At 40.0% G+C, this 13,330-nt stretch overlaps 1 pseudogene; it reads left to right on the top strand.

The window, feature by feature from the left end:
- Positions 1 to 2,790: 2,790 nt before the first annotated feature.
- Positions 2,791 to 2,994, top strand: LOC118759512 (U2 spliceosomal RNA; annotated as a pseudogene).
- The last annotated feature ends 10,336 nt before the right edge of the window (positions 2,995 to 13,330 follow it).

Below are 13,330 nucleotides of genomic sequence, written 5' to 3'. Positions count from 1 at the left end.
GGTCTAGACACCAGGACGTCTCAGAACTGTGACAGTTCTGCTCTGGAGGGATCAGTGTCGGCTTGGGAGACAGACCTACTGTGTTAGGATCTGTTACTGTACATTGCTACCCGAAAAAACAGAGTGCTTCATGCAACAAACATTTGCTATCCCACAATTTCAGTGGGCCAGGACTGTGGGCACAGCTTAGCTGGGTGCCTCTGACTCAGAGTCTTTGAGGAGATTGCAGTCAAACTGTCAGCCAAGGCTGCAGCCACGCCGAGACTCAAGTGGGGCTCAAATGTGTTTCCCAGCTCATTCACACAAATCCCTGCCATGTGGTAGTCTCCCTGGGATGCTTGGGTCTCCTCATGACAAGGCGGGTAGTGATCAAAAGCAGTGGGGGAGAAGCAGAGAGAGCCTGAGAGAAAGAATAACGCATTCAGAACCTAATCTCCCAAGTGACATTTCAACACTTTTGCAAGTCACTAGTTCCAGCCCATGTTGAAGGAGAGGGAATGATACAAAGGCACTAACATCAGAAGGTGAGGACCACTGGGAGATGGAATTTTAAAATGATACAGAAATACTGCATGGAGGGGTGCCATGGGAATACAGGGGAGGAATTCCTCAGTCAGCCTGGGTGGTAGCGATCCAAGAGGAAGGATAGTTGTCAGAAAGGAGAAGCATGATATATGTCCAGAAAAAGAAAGGATGTTTCCAGACAAACAAGAGGGGAGAGGACATCACCTGAACAATGAAAGGGTCATGAGATGACCCATGAAATTCCTTCATGCTGTAGATGGCCAACCGGCACAGTTCTTGTCCTGACAACGCTCAAAAATGATGTTTCTCACAGAGACAGAAGTGAAACATTTGAAAGAATAAAGCATTTTTTGATTGGTAACTCATGCCTGGGTTCTTTTACTGAGTGGAAACCTCATCTCTTCACCACATTTGCTTCCCGCCTCTCCCCTGCTGCACTCACACTGTTTCAACCAAAGTGAGAGTCTCAGGTGCCTGTGAGTCCTGAATCCATCTTGCTTCCATATTTCTCTCTTCCTAGGAAACCTCTCCTTCTCCCACTTCACTCTGGACATCTTCTTTGCTTGATTTTTTATTTTTATTTATTTATTTTTTTATTGGAAAGTCAGATATACAGAGAGGAGGAGAGACAGAGAGGAAGATCTTCTGCCCATTGATTCACACCCCAATTGACCGCAACAGCTGGATTTGAGCCAATCCAAAGTCAGGAGAATGGAGGCTCTTCCAGGTCTCCCATGCAGGTACAGGGTTCTAACGTTTTAGGCTGTCCTCTACTGCTTTCCTAGGCCACAACTAGGGAGCTGGATGGGAAGCGGGGCCACCAGAATTAGAACTGGCACCCGTATGGAATTGAGTGTATGCAAAGCGAGGACTTTGGCCACTAGGCTACTATGCCAGGCCTTTGACTTTTTATTCTTAAGAACTATTAGTGATGTGGGAAGCTTTCCTGGACCTGTCCGTCCTGAATGAAGGAGCCATTATGTTTATGTTGGTGCCGCTCAGCGCCTACTTCTACTAGTAGTGATCACTTTGTGTTATAATGGCCCGCTTACTTGTCTGTGTCTCATTGTGGGCTCTGTACAATCAGGCATTGATTGCTGTGTCTGCATGGTTGTCTCTCTAGTGATCAGCTTCTGCTGAGATCTCAGTCTGTTTTTGAGGGAGGAAGGAGGGGCACCAAATGAGGAAAGGAAAAAGGCAGAGACATTTCCATGGGTTTCCCTAGAACCTTTAGAAACCTACAACGGGGGCCAGTCCTATGGCTCAAGAGGTGCAAGATTCCCATAAGGGCACCAGTTCATGTTCCGAATACTATCATATTGGGAATTCAGATTCAGCATGTGGATTTTAGGGAGCTAAACAGTGCATAGTGTATAATCAGGCATCAGTGCAAGGTGGGTGACGAGATTAAAAAAAGAGATTAATCTATATTTGATTACTTTCTGTAATGTTCATATTCTTGGGAAAATAGTCATGACATTGGGCCTATTTAAGACCTATCAAAACAAGGAAAAACTAAGTGAAATAATTAATGGTCTTACCAGTAGGATAAATGATCTTGGGAAAATCAAAGATGTCTAAGAGGACTGCAACAGCACATTTACCTCCTCCTCCTTCCATTCCTGACTCTACTTGGAAGAAGGAGGTGAAGAAGGACCTTCAAGGTGAAGGTCACATGATTAGGGAGAGACTCAACAGGCTGGTATGGCTGGGGAGTAGTGGAGTTACTCCGGGTCACAAAAAGAACTGGTAACAAAGTATCCAATCTGGATTCCTCTCATCTCTTCTTTAGAACAAATCTGCTGACTTTATCTCCCAGCAACCATTTGTACTTTAGTAAAATTACGATGGTTTTTCCTTTAGGAATGACCACACTACAACTTTCTCTATATATTTTTTAACATTTGTTTATTTGAAAAGTAAAACGGCCGAGAGAAAAGGGGGGAGAGAGATGTTCTACTCCATGGTTCACTCCCTCAGTGGCTGTGAGAATACGAGGTTGGCCACACCAAAACCAGGAGTCAGCAACTTCATCCTGGTCTGCCATGACTGGTATGAACTTGGAGAGACTTGAGTCATCATCTATGGCTTGCCAAGCACTTAAGGTGCTAGAACTGATAGCCAAGACTCAAACTGGAGCTCTGATACTGGACATGGAATCCCTTACGGTAGCCCAACCCACTGTGCCACAACACCCAAACCTCAAATTCTGTAGATTCTCAGTGTGATGATCATCTGATCTTTCTGTCTATCCCTAGTGAAAAAATTTCTTCTCGGCCTTTTGGCTAAGATCAAGTGTAGTATCCCTAGTGAATGCTTTGTGGCTTTTAAGATATAACAGTGAACTTTAGTCACAGGCCCAGACAATGGGAGTAATTTCTGAGATTTTAAAAAGATGATTGGAAAGAGAAATTGGATTCATTTGATTGGAAGTTCAGAAGGGGTAAGCCTGGAGTTTCCGGGCGCTTTGAATGGGGAAGGCAGGCCTGGGAGTAGAGCCCAGGCAGAGGAAATGAGGGGAGAGATGTAGAGCAAGAAAGCCTTGCGGGCTGTGTGGCTCCCCAGTGCCCTCTTAAGTGCTGCAAGCCTTTTCTATTTGGTGAACCAGTGAGCTTAAGCCAGTGTGAGCTGAGTTCCTTCCTTAAGAAGAAAGGAGTACGGTCTGCTGTCTCATTTTTCTATGCTTCTTATTTTTTTTCATTAAACCCCATGGTTCTGACTTTTGTAGATATCCCCCTTCCTCTTCCTACTTTATGATTGTTAGTGTCATTTCTCCACATTGTTGACAAACTGCTGTGCCTATGGAGTGCAGACGGAAGGATGTACTCAAAATGAGATCTCCTATAAAGCACTGGAGCAGAGATCAGGACCCTCCATCCCAAGATGCTAGTATGCAACACACAAGTTCATGGGAGGAGTTCAGCCCCAACAGTAATCCACACTGAGGGGCAGGTATTATTGCCTGCCTTTTATATTGAAGTGCCCAGTTCTTCTGTGGGTTCCAGCTTCCCGTGAATTTGTGATCTGGGAGGCAGCAGGAGATGTGCAAATACATGGGTTCTTCCTTGCCAGCCTTGTGAAAGACTTGCATTGGCTTCTAGAAGATCTGTGTCCACTTGTTTGTCCCTTTCTATTTCTCTGCCTTTCAAATAAATAAAAAATAAAAATAAATAAAAAATCATGTGGCCATCTAGTAGTCAGTGTGAGCTATGCCATTCATCGCAAATTTGAAAAATCAGAAGAGTGCGCTTTGAAATAAAGCAAAGCTGTTATCAGCATTTAGTGCTTTGTCAGAGCAAGAACAACAGACTGTCAAGACCAGAGCAGTGAAACTCAAAGTAAGCTTTTCAGAATGCACAATATACACAGCATACTTTGTTACCTATTGCATTCACTCCAACACTGCAAGGTTGGTATGAAAAGGAGTAAGATTTAATTGTGCATAGATTTTGCTTATGCATCCCACCTATTAGTTTAGTGATGCCTGCTAAATGAATATCATTGAACTAGACGTCATCCTGCCCAAACATAAATTAAAAATTCCATTAGTAAGTATATTGTAAGGATCCCAAGGAGAGTACTTTTGTTTTGGTTTTGAAAGAGAAGCTCACATACAAAACACTGTCTCATGGGAACTAAAGGAAATTTGGGTCCTCACAACATGGGACCAAATGATAATGGCCGTGGGCCAAAGCAACAGTGGAATATCCAGTACTAGTCTCCCAAGACTACAGCTTTCCTTTCTCAGTCACACAACCCTATTGTCATATGGATCTTACATAGCAGTGCTTCCAGTCTGCAAACCCCAGGAAAGTGGACTTCCGTGAAGTGCTAAGAGAAGTCAGGGCCTCATATCCTCTGACATGGCTATAGGATCATCAGTCCTATTTAAAAACAAGGGGATTAAGAAGTGGCTTTCCAAAGCCCCACACATCTAGTCAGAGTGAAAGGGCCAAGAAAAGACTCAGAAATTCCAGACTTGGACAAACAGACCCGCTGCCTCTCATCAATTCCTGCTGCCAACTGAGTGGTGACAGATTGAGGCCTTTTACAACACTCCACAGCAGAGAGCATGCCAACCAGCACCACCTAGTGGAAGAGAAATGTTAATCAGTTCATAACCTGTCCCAACACTCCTTAGCAATTTATTTATTCAACGAGGAACTTGTGAAGAACTGACTCGTCACTGAGTGACACGTGGAATAGATGGGAAAATTACAAGGAATGGAAAATGAACATGCCTAGAACTGATTAATAATATGGCCTGTTGAATGGTCCAACAATGCGTAGAGGGAGAACTGAAATGGTTTAACATAATCTACCGCCATGTGGATTTCAATTTATACAAATGGGAGGTATATGCTTTGAAAAATCCAAGGAGCATATTTATACATTTGAAAATAATAGTCCTACTGGATAAAATAAAAGAAAGATCAGAAATGCTTAGAGAGTCACCTTGGAATTGGGTCTACCCATTCTCCCTCCAGTGGCCCTCTGTGTTCAGCCTGTAGAAGAGAGGTCACAAGACCTTACTGACCAACAAGTGGTCCATGTTTAAAAAAATAGAGCTTTCATGGAAATTTCCAGTAGAATCTTATTCCCAAATTAATATAGACCAGAAAAATTGTGATTCCTATCTATAGCTCTCTAAATTATGGTAGGAGATTAGGAATAAAAATAATAATTGGAATAGTTGCAAACCACTCTTTCTTCAGGATACCATTGGCTTTATTGGTTTGGGTTTTGAAGTCCCTAGAATATACATGTGATTAGCATTCTTGAATACAAGTAACCAAATCCCCATGCATAGCCAGCATTGAGTAAGGAGAGGGAATTTATTGGAAGGCATTTGGGCTATTTTATACAATCAAAGAAACAGTTGAACAACCAGATCATGAAAAACAGGCAAGGTGTCTCTGGAGCTCAGGAACAGTGGGAAGTAGTGACTTGGATGACTCCTGGGCTCTCTTGCCTCCGCTTTGTGAGCTCTATGGGTCAGTTTCAGTTTTCCTCAGAGTGAGATAAGTATTTTTGATGGGAAGGAAAACCAGTGACATTGCGAAAACTCTCATCTTGCATGGTTCAAAGTTTCTGCCTTCTTGAGAGACACTGACATCTTTCACCAGCTCTGATTTGTCAAATTCTACCTTGGAAGGATTAAATGGCCGGAGGAAGACACTGCTTATGATGCAAATACCACTACAAATGATGAAGCAATGGCACTTTGGAATCACTGCTTCTGCCTCCAATTTTACTGCATCAGCTGGTTCCACAAGATAGTTCTAAATATAAGAATTGTTAGATCCAGACCTGTAAAGAATCTTTAAGTATTGGAGTAAAAAGGGAGGGAGTGTTTCAGTCTGGCCCTAGAATTAGATTTATGTATTCAGACTCCTTGGGTCATGAGCAGAGATATCCTTGGAGGAAGATTTGCAAGGTTTGATTTGAGAACAGTAGATCTAGGTTTTTCTGACTGTGTGTCCAGCCCTTAGTCATGTCTCAAGGCTTCAAAGTCTATGCACACCATAGTGGTACTCTGAGCATCTATTCTACTACCTGGAAAGTTGAAACCCTCCCACCCCCATCTTCTTAGACTGTAATTCTGGACACTCTGCAAGCGAATTAAATCCAACTTGGGTCAAACAGTTCTTGACAGTTGCCAACAAGTGGAAACAATAGATTCAGTCCTTAGTTGGCTGAATTAGTGTGTTCTTGTCCTAGTTTCCAGCTATGGTAGGTGAATGTTCCTGAAAACTCAATCTAATATAACATTATAAATTGTAACTGTGATTTTTCAGGGTATAAGAGACTCTACGGTAATAGCAATTTTCTCATTTTTATCCTATTCAGATCAGGATTTCTTATTGAGAACTCAGAAAAAAGAGTGATGGTTACAGGAGTGGAGATTAATTAAGGAGTGATACAAAAGAGCCCAAAATATGGGCAGCTAATTTCATAATCATTGTGAACAGTTATTTTTTCCAAAAAGCAATGAGTAATGAGATTCAGATGGTAGCTCATGCAAGAAAAGGTATTAATGCAAAAAATAAGAGATTCCATATTTGGAGAAAAAGCTAATATCATTGTCAGTAGGATATAACAATGGAATAAAAAAAACAGAAGGGATTGTCATCAGAAAAAGGTCTGCAAGGGAAGTGGAGCAGGTTACATCAATACGAACTTTAGGAAGCTAAAATCCCACCAACACAAAATTCTGTCTTGGGAGGGATTGTGGTTATGGCAAATGAGATGAAATCATGCATTTAAGTATAGATTAGAGCATCTGATAAAACAATGTTTATGGTTGTTGCAATTAAACGTTCTATTTAGGCTCAAGTTTCTTTTATAACACAACGATTTGGTGATTCAGAAGGGCAGAGTTTTGGGTTCATTTATCAGTGCTAAAATCAGGTTTCTGGTTCTTGTATTTTCTAAAATGAGAAACAATGACAAGGTAGTTTAAAGGCAACTCTTTGAAGGTATAATGAATTTATAAAGAGCTTCCATCCCATCAAAGATGATGGAGCCCAGTCGTTTTAAGGCAATGGGCAGTTTCATCTTGGCACACCACCCCATTTTCTCTTCATTAGAGTTTGGTGTGTGCCTGGTAAGGAGGGAATTTGATTATTGAGTCCTGTTTTAGTGTGTTCCTTGCAAGGATTCTGAGGGGAGGTGTCCGGGCCTGACAGCAACTTGATGATGGGAAATGTGATGGAAGTGGGAGAAATAAATAGCTTTAAGAGCATAAATTAAGAGCTATTGTACTTGAATTGTAGAAATTGTTTCTAATAGTGCATGTTTGCTGAATAATTAAAAATGAAAATTGTCAACTTATTGTGGTAGTCTTGACATAGAAATATGAAAGGCATAATAAATAGCCCTCTATTGCCCCCAGAACTCACCCATCTTTGTTTGCCTCAGATAATCCTTAGTTGCAGGGAACAGAAACTAACTCAATGAAGCCTGCCAAGTGAAAGAAGTCACTAGAATTAGAGGAATGAAAATAGAAAAAGACAAAATTGCTTCCCCTGTTTTCTTTGTTTAAAGGGTAACTACAGTTACTTACTGTTAGAACCTCAGCTTTTGAAACCATAAAACTTTAGTTTTGAAGCACCTGCTGCTAATTTAGTGTCCTAGGGCCCATATGGAAACTCTAGTAAGCATAATTTAAGTCATGCCACATCTACTTATTGCACACCTAATATATGCTAGGCACTTTTCAAAATGCTGGAGCTCCATAGTAGACAATTTCTCTAACTTTCTGTGCTTGCATTTAGGGTTGGAATGGGTAGAGTACAGCATAGACAAGGAAGAGCTGAGTGTAGTATACAAGCTCAGAAATGAGAAGTATTAAGAGGAAGAATTAAGAAGAAATTAGAAGATGACATTGAGACACTATGTTTTGAAAGACAGACTTTTCTGGTAGTATGAGGAGGTCAGAGTTGAGAAGAAGAGATTCTTGAGGAAGCATGCTGTGAGAATATGTGGAGAAGAACATTCTATGAGTAGCACCAGCAGGGACACAAGATGCAAGAGGAGCCTGAGAAGAAGGTCCTGAGATTGAAGTACAAAAAGCAGGAAGAGGAGCAACCTGGAATCTAAAGTGGAACTTAAGTAGCCACATGAGGGGTTTGAGCAGTGGAGAACAATCACCTGATATATACTGTAAAATGAATTTAAACTACCAGCCAGGAAGAGGCAGACTCAGAACTCAAGCCCAGGCAGTCTGGCTCCTTGACTTGAGAATCATTAGACTTGCAAGCTGAACACAGTAAAATAATTTGATTGTACACAGTAGTTGGATGCATTTTCCATTCATCTTAGCTGTGAGTCTATTCATTTGATCACCATTGAAAATCCCAGTTTAAGTGTCAAAAATACTTAGCAGTCTTCAAAACAGATTTCTCCACATTTTGCACAACCCAATCATCTTTACCTTCTGCAAAAAATGTACTTGAGTTACCTTTTATAAGCAAGAGGTGAGAATTACAGTCAACAAGGGTCACACAGCAAAATAACAATTGTGCTACCAGCAGAATCTCAAAAACGATGACAGAAAAGTAAGCCAAAATTGAATGCCTCTGAAGGTAGACTGTCCTTTTAGGGATTTCTCTGTAGAGAACACTAAGCAATTTAAAGCCTGCCTTCCTTAAAACTGAGTCATTTCCAAAGTTTATGTTCTTTGTTCAACAGTGACTGTGTTGATTTGGAGCATGTTCAGACAATAGAAGGCTACATAATGTCAAAAACAAAGCACTCAAGAAACCAGCTCCTTTCTTCAAATTCTGGATGACTTTGACATACAGGTGTATTGTTTCCAACTGACCAGAAGACTTAATTTACTAAAATTGTTGCTGTTTGTCTATCTGTATGAGGAAGAAACAGGTATGGTGACAACAGCTATATTAAAAATAACCCTACCCCAGGTGTCAAACAGTGGTGGACAGGGCAACATATTACACAGATTCAGCCCAGTCTATTTTCATCAACAGGTATAAATACTTAGAATTGACTTTTAGTCACTTTACTCACAACACTGTTTGCATGCCTCCACTATATTCCAGTTACTGTCCTAGGCTTTGGAGACACAACTCTAGATACACTAAAGGTGCTTTTTCATAGAGCTTACATTCTGATAGGACGTAGATAGGAAGAAGACAAGGAAATGCAGTAATAATAGATCAGTTAGTGGTGAAAAGGCAAAAATAAAACAGGACGAATGGAGCAGAGTACAGAATGACCCAGTTCTTGGACTTTACCGAAACTGGTGATAAGAGGACTCGCTGATTAGGTGGTATTTGAACAGAGATCTAGAGAAGACTATGACAGGAGCAGAGAAACAAAGCTGGTTTTTATCATCATATGCTGTTAAGCCAAGAGACACTGTGGGGTCCTTCAAGAAGTAGTTTGAACAAGATTCTCAAAACATTGACCCTTAGTTAATTAGAAAATCTCATTTCCTAGAATTCCTCTTATCTTATTACCTAGATAATCAAATGAGCGCAATATATACATTTATATATGCAACATATAAATTTAAGCATTCTTAGTTATCTTCTCAGACACAAAATTGTCTAGTGGGAAAAGAAAGAACTTCAAAGTCACTGGAGACAGTGGAATGTGTAATTGATCAATTTCACTTAGAAACTGAGTCCATCTCGTTCCAATTAAGTCAGCTGGTTAACCCACTCAGATTTCATTTTATCCAAATATGACACAACTCACCCTTTAGACTGACTCTAAGGATTAAATCAGATACTGTGTGTAAGATCTGGACACCTAGAAGTGTCTAAAAACATGTAAAAATTATTTTCCCAAGATGCCTAAAGAATTACCAAACCATGAAGAGTATCACAAAGTAATACAGTAACTATAAAATCTTTATTTCTTTTCCCAGCAACAGAATTGGAAACTTTAGGATATCCAGGAAAACAGTGGCTTACATGCACTTAAATCATTGTTAAAATGATTATTCTACTATGTCATCAGTGTTGGTGTCCCATCTGGACTATTTGTTTGAAGTCTTTTATTCCAGCTGCATATCAACAGACAATGAGAATGAATACCATGTCTGGAATTTCTACTTTTGACGCTGAGCCTTAAGACTAGGAATGTCAGCATGTTAGGAATATATTCAAATTTAGCTTCTCCATGTCTACAAAATTAACATTGCTGCATAGACCAAGGGTGTGATCCAGTAGGATAGATCCTATAAAATGGAGACCCATGAATTTCCATGTAACGTTTATTGAGTAGTTTTTAAAAATCTAATGCTGTTTTCCTTAGATTTCCTCAAAAGACAGTTGGTAAGACCTGATTAGTTCTATTTTGAATTTATTTGTTTATTTTCTTTATTGCATATTTACAGTACTAAGATTAGAAGGAAATTCTTGTATCCCATCTACTGCTGGCACTCCATTTGGTAGTTTCTTAAAGATATAGGATTGGTCTATTTTCTCATTTCTCAATTATTCCAGGAGGTTGGCAGTAAAACAACAGGATGTCCATAACTCTGTCATTCCACAATTGTTCTTGACATTTTCCATAGACAAATGCAGCAAACAGGAACTGAATAACTGTTGAATATTACCATGCTGCTCTCTCTACAGAAGTTTATTCCATTTATACAGGTGTGGTGTTAAGCTTTCTTAAAATGGAAATTTATTGTCTTCCTCTATTGTAAACTAACTTTAAAATGTATATGTACTCTGCTTGAGTTAGTGTTAAGTGCATATATGGAATGAACTCCACTGATCTTAACATCAGAGAATATTCTCTAAGCTGAAATACCTTAGGAAAGTGTCAGCCAAGTCTTAGAAGAATCAGAGCACCTGATCTTCTAAAATTATTTATTTGTTTATTTATTTGAAGGGCAGAGAAACAGAAAAAGAGACAGAGACAGAGAGCTCCCATCCACTGGCTCATTCTCCAATTATCTACAATGAGCTGGAACCAAATGTTTAATCTAGTTCTTCATGTGGGTAGGAAGGACCCAACTACTGAGCCATCACCTGTTGCCTCCTGGAGTCTGCAGTAATGGGAAGCTGGTATCCAGAGCAGACATAGCAATGAAACTCACATGCTTTGATATGGGATGTGGACATCCTAATCAATACTCTACCAGGATGCCTGATCTTTGCTTGCTATTTCACAGGCTGTTGAATACTCACTAACTCTGTCTTAAATGGAAATTTCGGCTCTCATCCTGGATACCAAGTGTGAAGTCAAAGGGAAGCACTGAAATTAGTTGTCAGACAAGCATTTTGATACAATAATGCTAATCAAGTCTATATAAAGAAGAGTAATACTGAAATGAGTCTCACTATGAAGTAATACTCTGTACCTTATTATTACAGTTTATACAGAATTTTCTAGAATATTTACTTATATATTCTCCACTCGGTCAATGTACGGGAAATTACCATTGTCATTTTTTATAGATAAGAAAATCTAAGACTTAGAAGTTAACCACAGGACTGGCATAGCAGCACAACAAGTTAAGTTGCCAAATGAGACACCAGCATCCTCTGTTGGGTTATGGTTCAAATCCCAACTATGTCTTTTCCAGCCCAGCTAATGTGCCTGGGAAGGTAACAGAAGATGTTCTGTACCTGCGACTCATGTGGGAGACCCAGTTAGGATTCCTGGCTCCTGGTTTCAGAATGGTCTAGTCCAGGCTATTGTAATCATCTGGGGATTAAACTAGATAATGGAAGATCTTCCAGCCTTTCCCTTTCAATTAATGAATATTAAAGAAAAAAGAATAAGATGAATTTAACAGTATCTGCTCAAGATCAGATGGCTAGTAATTGTTAAAAGGAACTGGACTGCAGGTTGTCAGACTTAAATCTTCTGCTCTCTTCCTCCCAATAAAGTCTTCCAATTCCTGTACCCTGAAGATACAGTATTCCTTATATCATGACATCAACTCCCCACTGGTTCTTTCCATGCTATTTTATCTAGCCTCAAGTTTTGTGTCACTGATGGGCCACAGACTCTCAACAAATCCCCAGTGCCCCAATTGACTGTGAATTGAGGGAGATGACAAGTGTGTTTTTCATACAATAAATATTACATTAACACACATGTGCTTTTTGCTTTTTGACAACAGAAGAGATTCAGTTATCTCTCACATTTCTGTGTTGAGGCCACAACGAACTCTTCCTGCTCTTTGAAACCCCTATCTTTTTCTCTCTCTCTTTTTTTTTTTATTAATTATTTTGCATTATGTGACAGTTTCATAGGCTCTGGGAATTCCCCCACCCCTCCCCCTCCCCTCCCCCCTGGTGGATTCCTCCACCTTGATGCAGTATTACAGTTCAAATTCAATCAAGATTCTTTCCTTGCAAACATATACCAAGCATAGAGTCCAGCTACTTATTGTCCAGATGAAACCCCTATCTTTTATTCACCCCTATAACTGCATTTTTAAGACCAAGCCAAGGAAAATATATTATACTTATGGTAATCATTTACCTGGTTTTTATTTTTGATAGTAACTATGATTTTGGGGAGTAGTCATATGATCCAGTAATGCAGTGAGATATAAGGAGATTCATCTATTAAAACTTTCACTTCCATTAGATTGACAGGGAGAAGAGACTTGCCAATCCATGGTTTCCCTTTCTCTTTGAAATATATCCTATCCCTGTGGCACCAACCATGTTTTATGAGAAGCACCAAGTATTGGATTTAAGTGATAATAGCTCAAAATGGCAGAGCAGAAAGGAAAAAAATGTGACCTTGTGATATTGGTGAGCAGACTGCATCAATGCCAACAGTGCTCACTCCTGTCCCCTTAGAGGGGAGGTGCCGGGCGCTGTGTTGTTTAAGCCGTCTCTAACTCCACCTGTGTGAGCCAATAGCATATTCAGAATTTCATGCTGAAATGGAGTCACACACCCCTGAGCTTCCTGATTAGCAAGACAGAAATGTAAAAGAGATGGTTGATCAGTTAATATTTGTCGTTATTTTTCAGAGAAGAAAATATATCAGTTCTTCAAGGAAATCCCTGTTGTTTATGAAACTTAACTCTTTAAGGAGCAGGTTGAGTGGGGTGCAATTCAGAGAGATAAAAAGTTAGGATAAAATTATAATCAAATCATATCCACACAGAAATAAACAATTAGATTATGTATAGTTGTTTGTTCTACTACAACTTACTGGAAGCTGAGGATGCAACACCCAATGTCAACTTGGTAAAACCTGTTGTATAGGGGTTAGTGTTGCAATGCAGTGGGTTATGCCACCACTTGTAAGACTGGCACCCATATCAGAGTGCCAGTTGGAGTCCCTGCTAATCCAC

The sequence above is a fragment of the Ochotona princeps genome, chromosome 13, assembly GCF_030435755.1.
Source record: "Ochotona princeps isolate mOchPri1 chromosome 13, mOchPri1.hap1, whole genome shotgun sequence".
NCBI lineage: Eukaryota > Metazoa > Chordata > Mammalia > Lagomorpha > Ochotonidae > Ochotona > Ochotona princeps.
This window is presented reverse-complemented; position numbering and strand designations above follow the sequence as displayed.